This window comes from Podarcis gaigeae, assembly GCF_964106915.1.
Source record: "Podarcis gaigeae genome assembly, chromosome: 3".
Taxonomy (NCBI): Eukaryota; Metazoa; Chordata; class Lepidosauria; order Squamata; family Lacertidae; genus Podarcis; species Podarcis gaigeae.
In genome coordinates this window covers 33,519,405-33,532,117 of record NC_139680.1, presented here as the reverse complement: position 1 = coordinate 33,532,117, position 12,713 = coordinate 33,519,405, and the positions used below count along the sequence as shown (strand labels likewise).

Below are 12,713 nucleotides of genomic sequence, written 5' to 3'. Positions count from 1 at the left end.
TTTAAGAAAACAAAGTGCTAGTTTCCAAATTCCACAAAAAAGAGTGCCCATTTTCAAGTCTGGATGAGTTAACAAGTTTAGTCATATGCCCCACTTGAGTGTGAAAATAAGAAGTGGCTCATCACAGGAAGCCTTTTAAATTTTTTGCTATCTTGCCACTTCCTGATTCTTTCTGACGCCCAGGGAGAGCCAAAATATCCGCAGAGTAACTACACAAAGTAGTAGCTGGACACAACAGGGAAGTTTCCCCTTTGCAGTTTGTACATCTGTATTTTCAGAGCATCTTTATCTGTGAAAAGCATTTCTACTTGGCTGAATGTTGGGAGCTCAATGGGTTGAAAACTAAAGATAGATGATAGATAGATAGATAGATAGATAGATAGATAGATAGATAGATAGATAGATGATAGATAGATGATAGATAGATAGATAGATAGATAGATAGATAGATAGATAGATAGATAGCTTTGTGAATGCTTTATCAGCCATGCTCAAAACAAAGATGACTCTTGCCTGCTTTGCTTGCTTGTGAAAACATACCGTTAGCATCCTTTTGCAATGACACAACTGATTCTGCGGATGAATTTTGCAGCAAAAAGAAAAGAAAAGAAAAAGCCCTAGCTCCTTTTGATTTTCACCTTAAAACCTAACTGCAAAGTAATTAACTTCACAGCAGTTGCCATTTGGCAAAGCAATGCCGTGTATAGAATGAAATATTCATTAATAATTGACTCTACAAAAACTGTAGTTAAACTATGTTCAGCCAATTTAATAGCTCACAGCTATAAGGATGTAGAGGGTAAAGATCTTTGTGTGACACCGCCCCCAACCCCTGGGGAAAAAAAATAGCACTTTCAGTCTGTTCGGCTTTGAGAGTTGGATTTTATGCAAAAGTGCTGAAGTAAAATTTGAAAGACTCTTCTACAATGAAGACTTAAAAGGGTGAATATGGGAAATGGAGCCAGTGGCTGCTGGGATTTTTTTTTTTTTTACATACATCACTACTTACCTCTGAAGAGAAGATGATTGATAATATTCTCCAAATCCAAGTAATTTATTTTTACTTTGAAGGTGTACATTGAGAACAGTCAGTGAGAAATCAAATTCTACCAGGTCTGGATAGGTGTGTGTGTGTGTGGAAGAATGCATTATAAGTAACAAAATCTGATAGCATCCTATGATGGAATATCCAATTAAGCAATTCTAACTGTGCATCGAATCAAGGCCTTTGTTTCTGCAGTAAAGCTCAGGTCTTATCCTTTTACTGCTGTCTCTCCACAGGGCTCTCTAATTGAATTTACTCTTTCTTAACAAGAAGCAAATTTAATGCTCTTTACAATGCCTGGTTGATCGTGATGTGGCTGCCCATTCTCTCCACCCCCACTCCCGCCCCTCCCAGTTTGCATGCATCAAAACCTGCTAAGTGATTTTTGTCTGAATGCAAAGGCAAAGCTCAAAGGAGTTCCTGTCTAGCATCCTACCTTTCATCTGCAAAATGTCTCAAAATACTTTTTTTGTGCAGAAAAGGAAACAAAAACGGAGGAGGATGTTTTCTTCCAAGGTGATGATTTGCCTCTGTGCCTTCGCAGCTTTGATGGCTATGGTGCCAACGTGAACTGCTTCCTCGGGGGGGGGGGGGCAAGGAAAAACTCAGGTGTCGATTTTTATTTATTTTTATTTTCAGTGATGATAGCATGTGAGAACCAACGGATGAAAACACCTAATTGGAAAAACAAATAAAAGGAAACTGGCGGAGTATGGCTTCAGTAAAATAGCTGGAATGTTCACATATTCATCTGCCTTGTTCCCAAGAAACAAAGCAATGCTTGTATTTATCACTAAAAACCATGCATAAAAATATAATAACTAATATTTTTGGTCAGCCATCTGTATCCTGATACTCCCACCCAGGTCCCTCCAGATGTTTTGGGTTACAATTCCCATCGGCCACTATGAGCAGGCCCAATGGTCAAGGATGGTGGTATTTGGAATCCCAAACATCTGGAAGGTTGGAGAGGTGGCTCTCCTTGTGAGGGCACCAACATGGCATCCTCCAAACACTGTGGGCTCTATCATTGTCATAGATTGCCTGGGGCTGTTGGACGTTACAGTTCAAAACATCTTGAAAGGGCTCTATTAGCTACCCCTGCTACCCATACTCTTCCCACAGTTGCCTGCCCTTTCACAAGATCATCATTCACCTTTCTATGACCATCTTGTCTGACCAGAAATCATGCTATATTCAACACAAAGCAAATCATAATGGCAAGTGGGAGAAAGCTGGCTAGGTCCTCCACTGAAAGTAATGAGGCACAGATAGGAAGCTCCTTTAAAAAGGGGGGGACGCACAGCAATTTTTAATCAAGTTATGTTGTTCTTTAACCCACAATTTTATACCTAAAAGGTAAAGGAACCCCTGACCGTTAGGTCCAGTCGTGACCGACTCTGGGGTTGCGGCGCTCATCTTGCTTTATTGGCCAAGGGAGCCGGCGTACAGCTTCCAGGTCATGTGGCCAGCATGACTAAGCCACTTCTGGCGAACCAGAGCAGCGCACGGAAACGCTGTTTACCTTCCCACCGGAGCGGTACCTATTTATCTACTTGCACTTTGACATGCTTTCGAACTGCTAGGTTGGCAGGAGCAGGGACCGAGCAACGGGAGCTCACCCTGTGGCAGGGATTCGAACCACCGACCTTCTGATCGGCAAGCCCTAGGCTCTGTGGTTTAACCCACAGCGCCACCCGCATCCCAATTTTATACCTACTACATGCTTAATCAAAGGTCACTTCCACACCATACAATTGAAGTGCATTAACCATCTTTTTCCTCTCCAAAGAATCTTGGCAACAGTAGTTTACGCTTCGCAGATCTACAACTCCCAGCCCCTTAACAAACTACAGTTCCCAGCATTCTTTGGAGGAAGTCATGTGTTTAAAACATATGTTGTGTATGTGACAAAGTTACATGAATCAGAAGTATACAGCAGTTTAATGAAAAACACATCTGTTAATTCATCCTTAGGCAAATCCAAATGGGTTATATTTCTCCACAGGCATGACGAGAAACACACACACACACACACACACACACTTTAACAAACAACAATGAAAATGCAGTATCTGACAGCGAAAGCATAAACATCAATTTCAGCAGTACAAAGCATTTTCATATGACTTTGGAGCCATATAAATACCTACATGGCTGGTTAGTTCTCCAGTATTAAATATAAATGTACAGAATCATCTACAATTCAAATCTCATGGGAGAAAGCCTATGAATGAAAGAAACCATCCAGAGACGGGGGGGGGGGGGGACCTTTGATTTCAACAAAGCATTACAAATAACTTGGGGGCAGAAATGACCCTCTGGAATTTTTAAAGAATACAGGCAGGTGGCCTAGAGTGTTTCACCAAACCCATAAAGTATGACCAATTATCTCACATAGTATCCTTTCAGGGTTGAAGAAGATAGGGAACTACAGGGTGCTAGTGCCTACAGGCTATGCTGTGAACAGGGCAAAATACAAAAAAAGGTGATACTCCAACATCAGGTCCAGACACCAAGGTGGTTTATGGTTTAAAATCTTCACACAAACAAATGGTACAAAATATTCAGGCTAACTCCGGAATTGATAGCTCTGATCCCTGGCCTGGATTTGTTCTCTTCAATCTTTCCTCAGAAAAGTTTCAGGGAAGATGGGTGAGGAGCTGCCCCTACAGTTCTCTCAGACCACTGATGGTCCCTTTACAAGTTGACTGCTATACTTGGACACTTCCATAAATAAGAATTTGAAAAACAAATAGAGGCTTTGTGTGTCCGAGATCAAGACATGTGGCCACATTCGGCCAAGTATGATGAGCTGTTCCCTTTTTTTTTTGTAAATGTCACTACTACAATATGGTCATTACTGACCAGCAATTAAATCTCGCCACACAATGAGGCAATCAAAAGAGCTTACCTAGTGTGCATCCACTTCAGAAAATAGCTGGATACTGAACCAAAGTGGGCCACTTTGGAAGTAATCAGACTTGCTCCAAAATGAAGTGGGATTTGTCCAAAGTGGTCCAAAACAAAGCAAGCTGCTCCAAAGCATCATGGACATTTTGGAAGGGTATTTGTATCCTTCCACTCAGTTCTCCTGACTGAGCCAGCCCCTCACTGGCTGCCAAATGTACAAATGAGCAGGTGTGTCTGTGATGGACTACCTGTTGGCAGCAGGTAGCAGAAGGTCCCCAAACAGGGTGTTTGCACGGCAGGGAGGTTGTTTTGCTGAGTTGGCCTGGCATCTTCTGAATTCCAAGCTGTCACATAATGGCATTGGGCCCGATCCGGGTCTGAATGAGGCACCTGCCCTATCCCACGCCTTTCGCCACAGCTGCCACGAGCAGCAGATGCAGCAGTGGCACCACCAAACCCTGCCCCTACTTGCATTTAAGTTCAGTGTTGAATATTTTGTTGGTCTGTGTCTCAATGAATGATAGTGTAATATAGAGCTATTCTGTATATTGGTCCAAGTACTACTTTAGTGCACACTTCCAAATTTTTATAAATAAAATGTTGTCTACTCCATCAAGAACTCAGCAGGAATGTGAAACTCGTGCTGTGGATTGGGGTGTGTGGGTGGGTGGGTGGGTGTGTATGGAATTAGATACTCATTGATCCACATTACAGTCAAGGAGGGGCCATACAAAGCTTCAGAAAAGTGAATCAAGGCCCCACTTTAGATGTGAAGTCTAATCCAAAGTTTTTGGAATCAAGCATCTCCTTGTCTGTAACACTAAATCACTTTCTAAAGCAATAAGTAAATAAATTCTGTCCACACTCATATCACATATCCTGTGCTATGGGCAGTTCATGTACCTGGGAACCAGACAGGTCGTTGTCCAGTTATAACACCTGAAGGCCACACATGCCAATCAGCTGTGCAAAGTTTTGTTTAGTAATCAAAGCAGGAGTTACTCCATAGGGGGAAAAACAACAACAACAGGAAGTCAACACAGGTTTCCTGCGGCACTTGGCATGAATAGCTGAAAGGAACCCGCAACAGGAAGAAGCTGTTCAAAGTAGTGTTGAACAAAGCCAAAAGGAAAGGCGATGATTCAAATTCTAATGTGACCTTGTCACAAGAGTAAGCATTTTTGCAATGAAATCACCCCAAATGGAGATTTAGGATTATTTCCTTATCAGCATGTTGCCTGACCTTCCTTTTGGCTGGTTTCTGACTATTCGTGCATGAAGTCAAATGCGACTAAAGCCATTACAAAGCACTGAGACTGCACTGCCTGGCTCATTAGCTAAAATTGCAACCCACCCACCACAAAAGCCTATCTAGCAGCTCAGATCCAAGAGGGGGACCTTTTTAACAACAAAAGCAATTGACTTGGCTAAATAGTGAGATAATACTTACTCAGCATTGGCCAAAAAAGGGGCTGTTTCTGGCATGAGTCGTCTTTTTTTTTTTTTTTATATTACGGTTCATAATTCTCCTTTGTGGAACCAAAGCCATCTGAGTAAATTATCCTTCTGAGGAATTCTGCATGATAATTATTTGATAGGATATCAAAGATCTGGAATAAAGGAAGGTCACACTTTAAGCGACTTCTTTTCTGAAACCTTTCAAAGACTTCAGTGACCTTTTATCTCAGCATTCTTACCGCTGTCAAGGTTTGATCTTACAGTCACTGCAAGCAAAGTTCCCTCGGTTTCACAGAGATGTCATTGTCAAGACATCAATCTTATGCCCACTCACCTGGGAGCAGGCGCCATTGAACTCAACAGCAGTAGACATGGGTAGGTTTTACAACGTGTAAGGCATATCTGGCTGACATCCGGAGAGATTGTGGAAACCAACAACATTTTCTAAATGGGAAGAGATGGAGCAAAAGTTAGTTGACTGAGAGAAAATAAATAAAGTAAACTAAAACATAGTTTCAAACCTACCAACCAAGGCTGGCCCAGAGGAGATACTGAGTGCATTCCTTAGCTATACAAATCTCTTGGGTAGCAAACCACTTTGGGGAAGAAGCAGAAGCAGGTTGGCCGTTCATCAGCTGGGTTGATATTTACCAGGGAAATGAAGGTTATTTCTCTTTGAGTCCGTTTCAGTCCCCCAACCTGGAATTAGTGTCCATTTCCCTAATATAAGAAAGCTTTGCAATGGAGAATTGATACTTTGAAACAAAGCAGCTCAGACTGAGAGTTTATAATGGAAGCTGGAGGTTTCCTTCCTGGTTCTCTGCAGGGCCTTGATAAAGGCAGGTGCTTACATGTGCCCCTCCCATGTTCCGAATAGCTGCACATGCAGCAACTGGGCATTTCACTGGTGGCCCTGAAGCTTCTGTGTGGCTCACCATCCCTTCTGTTCCTGTGGTCCTGGAGGTGATGGGAGAGACAGGGGGACGTGTCAGACAGGAATCCAGGTAATATGTAAGGAGACCTCTGATTCTGCAGGAAAGATGGTGATGATGAGGGCACCTTTCCTTTAAGGAGCTCAAAGTGGCATCCATAGTTATCCTCCTCCTTCTCCATATATTACCATCAAAACAACCCTGTAAGCTATGTTAGGTTAAGAGACAGTGACTAGCCCAAGGTTAGCCAGTAAGTCTCATGGCTGAGTGAGGATGCAAACCCTGGTCTCCGAGGTCCCAGTCCAACACTCTAAACACTACACTAAACTGGTTATTCAGAGCTGCTGGCAGAGTTGGAGATCTCCAAAGAGACCCCTGGTTCCAGATCTGGGCATGGCTGAACCCTGACAAGCAGATGCCTGAAACAGGGCTTATTCTGCTTTGAGCCTCAATATTTAGAATAGTCTCATCAGGAAGGTCCTCTTCTTGCTTGCTTTCAGATTGGCAATTAATAATGTTTTGTTTCAGTGAGACTTTGCAGAAATTTCTTAAAAAGTTAATTTCATGCTGCTTCTGCCTTTAAGCAGGAATTCTAATATGTTTGCATCGATGTGCATTGTCTTATCTTTCTGGGTTGTAAACTGCCATGAATCTTTTGTATAAAGTTAGGATATGCATTTTGACAGATAAATAAATACATATTTGGAAGAAGGCGTCTTCTGAGCCTCAAAAAAATTCAAATATATAGTGCAATTCTCTAAGTGTAAGTTGAAAACCCAAGTTGAAGTTATCCAACATCTAGTCTCTTTCAGAACCTCTGATGCCCAGTTTCGCTATCACGCCACAATTTCAGCTGGGCTTCAACTGATCAAACCTATTTTGAATGCCAAGCTTCAACCATGGAATATGTGATATAGAATATATGTGTGGGAAACATATATAATTATTATATTGGAAAGTGAACCTTTGAACAAATGCAGAACTCGTTTCCTCTTACCACTGTATATCCATATAAAAACTTGGGAAGCTGCCTAAACCTTTTCCATACCTAAAATATTGTTGACACCGACTACAGGGTTTCAGACAGGAAATTTTTCTTAGCCATTACCTTGAGATGCCTGGGGCTGAACGTGGAACCCATTTTTTCATGAAAAGCATATGCTCTGGCGCTGCGCTACAGTCCATCTCTGCATTGGAAACATGCATGTGGGATTAGAGGCAATTAGATTCATGTCAGGAACTGTGACATGTGTTATGTACTGAAGTTCTCATCCTGGGCCAGCGGGGGGATACTGTAGATAGTTTTCACTCAGGTCCACATATGCAAATAAGGGATTGAAAGTGACATTCAGTGATTGGATAGTTACAGAAAATGGTTACTGTTGCGTTCTAGTGGAGCTCTATATAAGCAGGCTGGCTGAACCCTTCAGTTCAGTTCTGTTCTGGCCTGTGAATAAAAACAAGAGCTGTTTGAAGAATCGCTGTGTCGTCTGATATGTTCACCCACAATTTAACAACATGCAAGAAATGTAATCCTTGAGCTATGTGCCAGTGGCGGGCAGGAAGAGAAGTGAGCAGAGCAAATGACATAAATGTTACAGTAGGGTAGTTTCTACACATGCCCCAGTCTATTCCTCCACCCACAGAAGCAGGAAGCATTATTAGAGTTCCAGGGCACATTCATTCCAGACTGGCAAAAACACTCCAGGAGGACGAGGAGCAGTTCCTGTGGGGGTGTGGCTTGTGGAGAACGGACATGGCCTGGGGACAGATCTGAGGTTCAGATAGAGGGGTCTGGAGGGCCACATCTCCCCACCAGATGTGAGATTCCCCATCCCTGCAGTAGAGCATTCTCACAACATTGGGCGAGTTAAATCTGTGCATAACTAAAGCTTGCTGCAATAGTAAACCTCCAGTTCTACACAGGCTTACATACCTTCCTCATGGAGTGTTTCCTGCACATCAGTATGTTCAAGGTTGAGACCTCCCATCTGATTTCGCCCTTAGTTTCAAATAAATATGTCTCTGCAGGCTGCTGCAGCTCCCTTTTATTCAAGCAAAATACAGCCCAATGCCAACACCTTTCCAAAGTTTCAAAGAAGTGCAAATTATATATATATATATATATATATATATATATATATATATATATAGTATTTTTAAAACACCTTTTCACTTGAGCGGTTGCTGGGAACAAATGTCGGCTCCCAGCATGCAGGCTGGATGGTAAAATGACAAGGCCCAGGGTGCTGATTTACTGTTCTCACAGCCATCTTTTCCAACTGATTTATGGCAGTGCAGTGGAAAAGCCTTTGTAAGAAGTCAATTCACCTTAACAAGTAAAAATCACCCATCTGCCAGTTGATAAAGTGAGAATGAGCAGGGGAAAGGAAGAGCCTTATGTTGTTATTGTTTTAAAGGCTAATATAGAGACATCTGAAAGGTTACGTTCTGTGGTCTGTACTAGATGTATCCCATCACATTACTTTAGTCAACCCAAAACTGTAATTGACTTAAATGAAGCCTGCATTTCAGGTAAGCTGCCAGATAATTCACTCTCAGCAAATACAAACTGCCTTTCAAAATTTCACATATTTCCCTTTTGTTCCCCTCCAGATACTGAGCACGGGGAGGTCAGAGCAGAAGTACTGTACTGGTCATATAAAAAATGCCAACTTTAAGAATGTCAGGCTGCTGTAGAATCCACAAGATGCAGCAAATTGTACTGTATTGTTGTTGGCATCCGTCTGTCTCGGGAGATGATGGAGCAGTGTGCCTTTTGGGGTAAATTTCATCTGTTGGAGAGTTATAGTACCTGCTCTGACTGTAGAGACTGATATGGGAGAGATATGTTTTGTTGCAGCTGGGGCAGATGAAGGCATCCAATTATGCTGCAGCAGATACACTGTGGCATTTATTCTCTCTGCACTCCTTCGTAGCGGTCATTTCTCCTCTGGTAATGTATCATATAGCCACAAGGAAATAAGCTGTGCTTTCCTTAGCAAAACAACAACAATCACAGAATAAACAAAAATAAGGGTAAAATGCTCAATAAGAAGTTACAAACATAGCAATAGATATTTAATATTCAATAAAATCCAAACTACAAACACATATTAAAGCATTCCTACACTCTATTTATAAGGCACATGCCAATTGAAAATGGGTGCTCCTTGGCCAGACTTGTTTCAGCTTTTAGGCTTCATCAGTGGCCAAGTGTAGATGATCTACTATTAATAAAAGTAATAATGGTTAGTACTTCTGATAGGGGGGAAATTATCTACAAATCTATAAATTACTGTATGATAGAAACACCCGCCCTTAGGCTTTTGAGTAAATGTGCCATGAATGAGGCTCATCCAGATGCAGGGTTCTATCAATCCCACACAAGAAATAAAAATATACATTTTTGAATTACAGAGATAATATATAATGTTTTGCTCTACATCCAGGTATGTCTGCCAGTAGTTCCGGTGTTAAGTATGGCTCCCTGTATTGGGCCATTATACCTGTCAAAAGTCAATGCCACCAACTTCCAAGGTTCTCACTGTTCCCCACCCCTTAGGTTTAAACTATTTTCCCGTTCCATCCTCCTAACCTTATACATGGTTTCAAAATTCTTCTAGGGTATTGACAGGTCTGAAGTTGTCCAAATATAATTTTAGATGGTTTAGCAAAATTTAATATTCCCAAATGATCAGCCTAAGTAGGAATTGCAGTACTTTCATATGTCTTATGTAGGAGGAAAGCGGAATATAAAAATGAAGGCTTTTCCCAATGTCTTAAACAATTGATGTTAAAATGTCATCGCATGATGAGGCTGGCGCCCTACAGTGATTGACTAGGGCAGCATTCGAAGGGATCAACAAGACTGCTGCCACAGGAGATAAAAAGTGCAACATGTGAAAATGACCAAAGACCACTGAGATATTATTTAAAGTTCCATTCACAGAAGTCTCTGTCTGATTTCATCAAGGGCATGCATTGAACCAATAGGGTTTGTTCACCTGTTAATTTTTCACTGACATAGATAAAGTCTAGTTGAAGAAATTTTCCATTCTGGCATTGTAGGGGGAGAGCTATATACTTCAAATGTTTTTACAATGTATTTTTTCCCCATTGTGTGCTGCAGGAAAGTCTTATGTGGAGCTGACTGTCAGTTCCCTAGCAGCCTTCTTGTTTTATGAGGTCTGGGCCAAAAATATCCCGCAAAAGTAGAAAGAGCATCCCCTCTTCTGTATGATTAGTTCACAGACAGGCCTTGCTAGGCCACAGTTCAGGTTTGTCCATGATAACCATTGGATTTATGGCCTAGTCCTCTTCTCAGATCACATCCACACATACATTTAAAGCACATTTAACACACATTCAAAAGTGCATGCCTTTCTACAAAAAATCCTGGTAACTGTGGTTTGTTAAGGGTATTGGGAATTCTAACTCCATGAGGGGTTAATGACAGTTCCCAGAATTCTATGGGGGAAACCATGGAATCATAGAGATGGAAGGAACCCTGAGGGTCATCTGGTTCAACCCCCAGCAATGCAGGAATCTCCAATAAAGCATTCATGACAAATGGCCATCCAACCTCTGCTTAAAAACCTCCATTGAGGGAAAGTCTACCACCTTCTAAGGGAGTCTGTTCCACTGTCGAACTGCTCTTACTGTCAGAAAGTTATTCCAAATGTTTAATAGGAATCTTCTTTCTTGTGACTTGAATCCATTGGTTCAGGTCTCCTGCACCGTTCAGTGTAGAAGAAAATAAGCTTGCTCCATCTTCTATGTGACAGCCCTTTAGATATTGGAAAATGACTATTGTATCTTCTCTCAGTTTCCTCTTATCCCGGCTAAACATGCCCAACTCCCTCAACTGTTCCTCAGAAGGCTTGGTTCCCAGACCCTTAATCATCCTGGTCACTATCCTCGACACATGTTCCAGCTTGTCAATATCCTTCTTAAACCGTGGCACCAGAACTGGACACAGTAGTCCAGGTGTGGTCTGGCCAAGGAAGAATAGAATGGGACTAGTACTTCCTTTGAGCCATGTTTCTGCTGATGTAGCCTAGAATAGCATTAGCTTTCTATCGCAGCTTCATCACACTGTTCCAGCAAAAAAAAAAAAATGCTAATGCTATAATCATGTGCCTTTAAATGTGCATTAGATGTGCTTTTAAAGTATGGTGTAGATGTAACCTCAGATTAGTAGCCAAACATGTAGCAAAATAATTTGACATGCCCAGATTAATTGCAATGCAAAACCAAAGGAATTTCAGCAACCATGTTATGCTTCCGCCCGGCTCACTTTCTTGCCATTTAAACAACCTCCTACTTCAAATCCATATTAACTATAAGTGTTTAGATATTGTTTCATTCCTTTTCAGAGCACATGCGGGAATATTCATTCTTCTCTCCATTGTTGCATTCTGTGACATGAGCCAAAAGGAAGATCGAAACTCAGCAGCTCTGTGTCAAGGCGCACAGAGTATGAGAGCAAAAAGCAGAAACTCTTCTGCTTCCCTTGAGTTCAAAATAAGTGAATTCCCTCGTTCTTCTCTGCTTGAGATTTGTTCCTGAACACCCACAGCACTATTCCAATGCATTTGCACCAAAAATAAAAGCTTTTATTTATTCTCACCTTCAGCAGAGCAAAGAACATGAAAGAGCTATTTAGATAACAACTAAAAAGCCTACTAAGAATATTTGTGTTACCAGAGAGATAACAGATACACTTCAAAGTTCTATTCCATGCCATATATATTTTCTATTATTGGGCTCTATGTAACTGTGCAAGCATGCTTACATAGAACAGGAGGGAATCCATCACTTAATACTAATTACACAATATATGGAAGATTTCTACCATCAGCTATCTAACGATTACTGTGCATTCAATAACTTTTATTTGATTAACTCCCTTGGCTGTAAATGGGACTTATTGCTCCTCTGTTGGGCACAAATGTTATAATTTGGAGAATAACATATTGCAGTCCAAAGTATCACTGGGTTTGTTCCCTCTGAGATATCTCAGGCAGACTAATGATTTTCATTTCAGATTTTCATTTCAGTCTCTACTTTTCATTGCTATGAGGCTTTTGTGGCAACCACAAAATGCTAACCAAAGCAAAATGCAGTTTTAATACTGGGTGAATCAAATATAACAAGGCCTGGAAGGTATACAGTTTTGAAAAATCATGCTATTAGGCGAGCCTCAGCAAATTATAAAATAATGCATTTGTGAGTAAACCTATACTTTTTTTCATCCTTCAGCCTCTGGTTGCACTACAAAACAACTGAGGTGGTAGAGTTTTTTTGTTATTTTTTTTTACTTAAACAAACATAATTCTTTATTCTTTAATGGTGAAAAAACG

At 41.2% G+C, this 12,713-nt stretch overlaps 1 long non-coding RNA gene across 2 annotated transcripts in view; it reads right to left on the bottom strand.

Moving 5' to 3' along the window:
- The window catches only part of LOC310840713, a 249,855-nt gene that overhangs the window by 175,197 nt on the left and 61,945 nt on the right, over nucleotides 1-12,713 (bottom strand). For both annotated transcript variants that reach the window (XR_014562030.1, XR_014562031.1), the window contains exons 4-6: nucleotides 9,164-9,345; nucleotides 5,751-5,860; nucleotides 5,409-5,568 (exon numbers count right to left, since the gene is read on the bottom strand). This is a non-coding gene — a long non-coding RNA (uncharacterized lncRNA). The remainder of the gene's footprint in view (nucleotides 1-5,408; nucleotides 5,569-5,750; nucleotides 5,861-9,163; nucleotides 9,346-12,713) is intronic.